The following is a 7,065-nucleotide window of genomic DNA, read 5'->3' as shown; positions in this document are numbered from 1 at the left end:
AATGAAAGAAAGCAGAGAGGGAATAGTAGCAGAACGCAGAGTTTATAAGTAATTTCAATGTTGTTTATTTACATTTTACAATTACAAAAATGTATCCCTTTTTACCTTTGGGCATTTTAATATATGCATAAGAGTATGTGCATGTGGGTTTTTTGGGTTCAGACAATCTCAACCAAACCCATAAATCACAATCTCAACCAATTTTTGCCTTAATGTATTTTTTTTTTAATGAAAGTCATTTCCACAGTAGGTGAATGACGTATGGGGTTTGATTTTTTTGCTTGGGTAAATGCATATGGGCCCAATAATTTGTGTGTTCAGGTTTGGAGTTTGTAATCTGCATTGTGGTTTTGTTTTTCCTGTTTTTTTTTTTTTCGTTTTAGGTTGGTGCACTACTGGTTTTGTGTGGGGTGGTTGTTGCGTTCTAATTTGTTACCCTGTGCAAGTTAGGGTAAAGTGTTGTTGGTATTTGCTACTGCTGGTTTTGTTGTCGGTTTTGCATTTATGTTGGTGCGCCACTGGTATTTGGTCGGTGCGTGTTTATTATTATTATTATTTTTTAAGGATTTTTTTGGCTTGCGTAGTTAGGTATGGTGGTTTGTGCATAGTAGTATGTTACCTTGTGCGCCACTGGTATTGTCTTGGTGCGTGTTTATTGTTTTTTAGGGGTTTTTCGGGGGTTGCGTAGTTAGGTGTGGTGGTTTGTGTCTAGTAGTATATTACCGTGTGCAAGTTAGGGTTTAGCTTAGTTGCTAATTGGCACTACTGTTTTTTATTATTATTATTATTATTATTTTTTTTTTACATTTAGGTTGGTGTGCTACTGTTGTTGGGTCGGTGCTTGTTTATTTATTTATTTATTCTTTCTTAGGAGTTTGGGGGGTATCGTAGCTACAGGTGTTGTTTTGTGCGTATTAGTTTGTTGCCGTGTGCGAGATAGCGGTAAAGTTTTGGTGCTAAATGGCACTACCGGTTTTTGGATTGCTTTCTTTATCTTGGTTCCTTAGTTTTATAATGTCTTTTTTTTTTAAGACAGACATATCGACAGTAGGGGGATGCGGTTTCGGGCTTTCGGGTTTGAGTATGTGTTTTTTTTTTTTTTTTTTTTTTTTGGTTACTCTGATTAATTCTTGCCATTCCCAGGTGATGTTGCGTGTAAGCCTGTAGTTGCTGTTGCGTGTGAACCGGTAGTTGCTGTAGCGGTTGAGCCGGTAGGTGCTGGCAATGTGGTCGCACCTCTGCCACAAGCTGATGATGCAGAAGTTCTGGATCAGCAAGCACAACCAGCGCCAGGTTCGGATGGCTCAGATGTTCAGCCTGATGAGGTTGATGAAAATGTCAGGGTGTCAAACTAAATTCCTTATCTTCAGATTTGTTATTTCAAGGAATAACTCTATTGATATTGGTATCTATTTTACGTTCTCTAATTGTTGTGTGCCAGATTTATGTTTAGTTGCAACACATAGATTTGTTATTTCATGGCATAACTCTATTGATATTGGATATCAATTTTAGGTTCTCTAATTACAGTATAGTTGCAGAAAATTACTTTTCCATAGTTTAATCTCAAAATTCTTTGGTATCTGATAGTGTTAATTGCCACGTAGTGCGGTAATTAAGTAAATAAGAGACCAATTAAAGCAAGTAATAACTCTTATTGATCACTGTGAAGTCCCTAAGTACAATCTAAATGGCTGCTCTGAGTACCAACTGACTGCGGTCGGGATTCTCTAACAACAACCTATCGATCGTCCAAAAGTCCCTCACACTGTCGCTATCGCGGGTATTTATAGCCGCGGCGCCGGAGACACAAATCCGGCCGTTCGGCATGCTTCCCACGTAGCAACCACGTGTCGTCGTCCCGAGTGCCCTGCCTGTCAACGCGTGTAGCCGCCACGTGTCCCTCGTCAGCTCTCTCGCCAAAAGGGCTACCACTCGGTGGTCGACACTGCCGCTCGGGTAACTCCCGGTCGGACCCCGACCGGGTCTTTCACAAGAAACCCGACCTGTTACCTGCAAAGACAAGAAGAAAAGGACGAAGGCACACCGGTCGGGGTAAAGCTATGTCGGTCGGGATATTCCCTACCAAAAGCCCCCTAGCCCGGGCCTTTTTGACCATCCGGGAAAAAACGGGACGGGATGAAGAAGCCCAATCGCCAGCCGCCAAACCGACCGGCCAGCTGTCATTCCCTCTCTTGCCACGTGTCGGCGACTGCCGGCCTCTGCGACTGCAACGGTCGCCTCGGAATCAGTGCGGGTCGTGTCACGCAAGTGGACTTGTTTCCCGCCTAAACGCTCTCCTATAAATAGGCCCTTGAGGCCCTCATTTGAACTTTCTCCAATCTACTTCTTCGATCGGTACCCTCAGAGAGCCCCGAGCAAAGCACTTCAGTAGAGCAATCGAGCAAAGGATTACAAAACTCCCCTCGCCAAGCATCTTCAATCGGTAAGTTCTCAGTCCTTAGCTCTTTACTTAGTGTTTTACACTTATGCGTAGAGTTGGTAGGTTGCAACTAACTGTCCCGGACGTCCCGAGTCCCATACTAACCCGACCGACCTTTAGGTAGATCGAAATGACAGACTCCGATAGCCAAAACGTCTCGGTCGCGGACTACGACGAGGAAGTCGAGCATATCAGTGACGAGGAAGTGGACATCATGTCCTACTCACCTGAGGTCGTCCACCGACCGGAACAAGCCCCCGAGCGGGCCCCTGAGCAAAGGGAACCATCAAGCTCGTCCGGGACATCGGGGTCCAGTTCAAGCGGGTCGGGGAGTTCCAGCGGAGAAGACGATGAGACCTCGACGAGCGGACGAGGTTCTCCGACCGTGGGCGTTAGGGAAACGCCGACCCGGGTGATTGGGGATCACCCGGAAACCGTCCCTCGAGGGGACGACCAAGAAAACGTTCCTGAGCCGATCGAGGAAGAGACGGCCGAGCCGGCCGCACCGGCAGCCGACGAGTTCGAATTCTTGAACAGCGAGAACGTCGAGCAGCAGATGAGCCGCCTGACTAAGGGAGAAGCGGCCAGGATTGCCGAGAGGCTCGGGGGTCGGGTGGAGTTTGACACAAGCCGGAGGCTCGGGAACATCATCGACCGGCATCGGGGCAAATGGATCGGGATGCACTACGACTCCCTGATGGCCCCGATTGCTATTCCCTTCCCTCCTCTTCTGACGACTTTCTTGGGGTATTACCGGGTCGTTCCGGCTCAAATCTGCCCCAATTCGCACAGGATCATCGCTTGCTTCCCCTAGATCTGCGCTCGGCATGAAGCGGCTTGCACGATGGAGTTGTTCAACTTCATCTATCAGGTAAAGGTTCTCCCGGCCAGCTATGGAGGCGGCTTTCTGATTCTACAGTCCCGAGCAGACATGTGCGCGATTGAAGGGTTGCCCGGGAACAACAAGGGGTGGAAGAACAGGATCTTCTCAATCAAATATGACCCTTGGATCCTCCCGGTTGAGCGAACTTGGAGCACTCATTACCGGAAACAAGTTGTGCCGGCCGAGACACAGTCGCTCGGATCTCGAGCGAGATTCACGAATATACTATTTTCCGGACGGCCGAGAGTCTTGAGGCGGCTATGCTCCCGCCCCCCGTGTACGACCTGACGGAGAAGTACCTGCCCGTGCCGATGGGCGTGACGGTCGCCAAAGCGTCTAAAAGGAAGAAGAAAGGTCTAACATTAACTAACTCCTCCCGATCCTAATCCCTCGAGAGATGCCTCATTTCCCGACCTAACTGACTTTATTTTCTTTGTTTGCAGCCATGGCTGATTTTGGAGACGACGAGGCCCCTCTTCCCCCGCCCGCCAAGATCTTGCTTGGCAAAAAGAAGCCAAAGAGCAAGCCGGCCAGGCAGAAGGAGGTCCCACTTGCCCGACCGATCGGGACCTTGACCATCACTACGGCCGAGGGCTTTGTGGTCGAGCCGACCGACGTCCTGGTCACCCGGGTGGAAGTCGCCCGGTGAAAGGAGAAGGTGCCCGAGAAGGGCGTAACCGAGGTCGGCGGCATCAAACGCCGCAGAGAGCAACGCAGCCCGAGTCCTTCGACTGGGCGGAATAAGGACGATACGTCCATACTGGCCCGTATTGGCAACGCCGGGCCAGCCAAGGAAGACTTGGGGAAGATGACCTCGACCCAGGTGGCCGAGAATATCGGCCACGACTTGACCGAGGTAAGTAATTTCTCCACCTAAGCCTTTTTATGCAAGTGTCTCTGACCGGGCTAACTCTGACCGTCTTTTGTGTTGCAGATCTCCCGAGCGGCCCAACTCCTTCAACACCGGGCTATGTTGGCCGAGGAGGCCGATCGACATAAGAAGGCCGCCGCCTGGAGACTTCAAGAGGTGAAAGACATCCAAGCAGAGCTGGAGAAGGTCCAAAAGAACCTCAAGAAGAGCGGGGAGGACCGAGTCCTAGCCGAGAAGGTCGCGCAGCGGGCGATCGGGGAAACGACCAAGTGGAAGACGGCGGCCGAGAGGGCGCAGGCCCTGCTGGATAATCCGGACGAACTGGCCCGATTCGTTTTTAAGGATAATGAAACGGGCTCGTCGTTCCTCAAGGCGGCCCGGAGGACGAAGACCGGGGAGGATCTGATGCTGTTGTTCGGTCGGTGGGCCTTCAAAGCCGGGCAAAGAAAAATGCTCGAGAAGGCCCAGAAACGAATGGAGCAGGCCCTCGAGGGAGACGACCTCCAGCTGGTCCTGTCCGCGCTTCCTCCGGATCCCTCTGACCCCGGTCCCTCTCCGTTCGACCCGAAGGAACGAGCGGCTGAACCGAGCGGGTCTACGGCGGCCACCCTGAGCGAGGCGTAGGCTTCCAAGAAAGGCGAGGCCAAGGAAGTGAAGAAGTAGACGTAGGTTCTACTCTTTTTGTAAGTGACACTGATCGGGAGCCCGGTCCCGAATTGTACCGGGCACCTTTTAGCTTAAATAAAACTCGTTTTTGACAAACTTGCTGCGCTCGTTTTCTTTAGTTGCACTTCCACTCTCAATCATATATGCGCCGAACCCTTAATGCTCGACCTCATGGCCTTTTGGCCCGGTCATGCACTACTCGACTTGTCCGACACTCGACCTTGTGGCCTTATGGCCCGGTCGTGCATCGGAGGTTTCGACGTCAAGCTGGCCTGCCCGATCAGGTTTACCCGATCTCCTGGCCTTGTCAAAATTTTGAAAATAGGTAAGCCTCCACGGTTGGGATTTTCCCGAGCGACGGACCTATAGATACTTCCTTCATCCCAGCCCCCACACTATTGTACCCTCGAGGCACGAGCGGGTGCGATAGTAGAAAAAAGTCAGACGGATCGGGGAATTATGCTAGGAGCTCTGGCTTTCCCGATCGGTGTTGTGACCCAAATGTCCGCCGAAGAGGAGCGCATTTGACCGGTCGATAGACTCGCCCGGTCGTTGTAACTTGATGATGACTTGACCCGTGTGCAATGAAGGTAAAGAAAATAACCGACCGGGCCGCCGTGTACAAACGGTCGAGCAATCACCGATCGTATATACATTGAACCTTCCCGCTCGCAGGCGGTTGAATAAATATTTACAACAATAAAACTTAATTACAAACGACGACCGGGACTAACTCGCAGGTCGAGCCCCCACTTCGTCAAAAAATTACAAAAAATAGGCTAATGCCTAAACATAACAAGGTGCTCGGAATTCCAAGTCCCCTCGATTACCCGACCGGTTGTTGTCTCCAGTCGGTATGTCTCCGGCCGTATGACAGCACTGATGATGTACGACCCTTCCCAATTTTGAGCTAGCTTCCCGCCCTCCAAAGGTTGACTGGCTTCCCTTCGTCGTAGAACGTAATCTCCCACCTGAAAATAACGAGGGTTGACCCGGACGTCCTTTGAGCTCTTGACTCTTTTCTGATACTCGGCCATACGCCGAGCGGCTAGCTCTCTTTTCTCCTCGACCCCATCGAGATCCACGACCATCGAGTGTTCATTCTCCTCCGTATTGTAAGTTCGTTCTCGGTCGGTCGGGATCCAAGCCTCGATCGGTAGTCGGGCTTCTGCTCCATAGACAAGGGCGAATGGAGTTTCCAAAGTAGCCTCCCTCGGGGTCGCCCGATAAGTCCATTGAACATATGGTAACTCATCGGCCCAACTACGACCGGCCGAGTGTAGCTTCTTTTTCAGACCTTCCAGAATCCGTCCGATTGGCATTCTCCACTTGTCCATTTCCCTGCGGGTAAGCCACCGACGACCGGACGTGGGTCGTCCCGATCGTGGCCAAAAAATTTTGGAAGTATTGGCTTACGAATTGGCGACCGTTGTCGCTGATGAGATGCACAGGCACGCCAAAGCGGGAAATCACATTGCGCCAAAGGAACCGAGCACACTGTTGAGAGGTGATCGTGGCTAACGGTTCGGCTTCTATCCATTTCGAGAAGTAATCAATGGCGACAATTACAAATTTTCTCTGACCGGAGAGCTGAGGGAAGGGGCCCAAGATGTCTACCTGTAACACCCCAGATTTTTAAGACATTTAAAACTTATAATAAAGGTAGAATCTTATTAAATCCCAAGATATAAATACAAGCGTTCGGGGTGCTATGCCACACCTGGGCTAGAGAACCCAAGTGCACAGGCTAACTAACTAATATCCTCAAAGCGTAAATACGTAAACGTGGCACGCAGGCCAAAAGGGAAACTATCTACTTCTAAGTTGTAGCGCACTCCAGTGACTTAATCTTCTGTGCCTGAAAGCCAAATATATCTGTTCAGCGAGAGATGCTGGTAACCCACTCCAACGCGTTGAAATACAATACATATAGAGATATATATAGATATACGAAAACCATTTTGAGCATGAAGATATATCCTACGAACTCTAGCTTTAAAACCGGGAATGACTCGACAGATAAGGCCAGACACAAGCAACAGTCATAACGAGCATATGCAGTTCACAACAGATAAGGCAGATAAGGCAAAGCATAAACAATGATCATAACCCAACATGAACAATCCCCAATATAAATCCCATAGTCACATCCCCCAAGACACTCGTAATCACAACTCGTCCATGTCACAACACATAACACAC

This window comes from Ipomoea nil, unplaced genomic scaffold (genome assembly GCF_001879475.1).
Source record: "Ipomoea nil cultivar Tokyo-kokei standard unplaced genomic scaffold, Asagao_1.1 scaffold3025, whole genome shotgun sequence".
Taxonomy (NCBI): Eukaryota; Viridiplantae; Streptophyta; class Magnoliopsida; order Solanales; family Convolvulaceae; genus Ipomoea; species Ipomoea nil.
Note: the sequence above shows the minus strand (reverse complement) of the source record.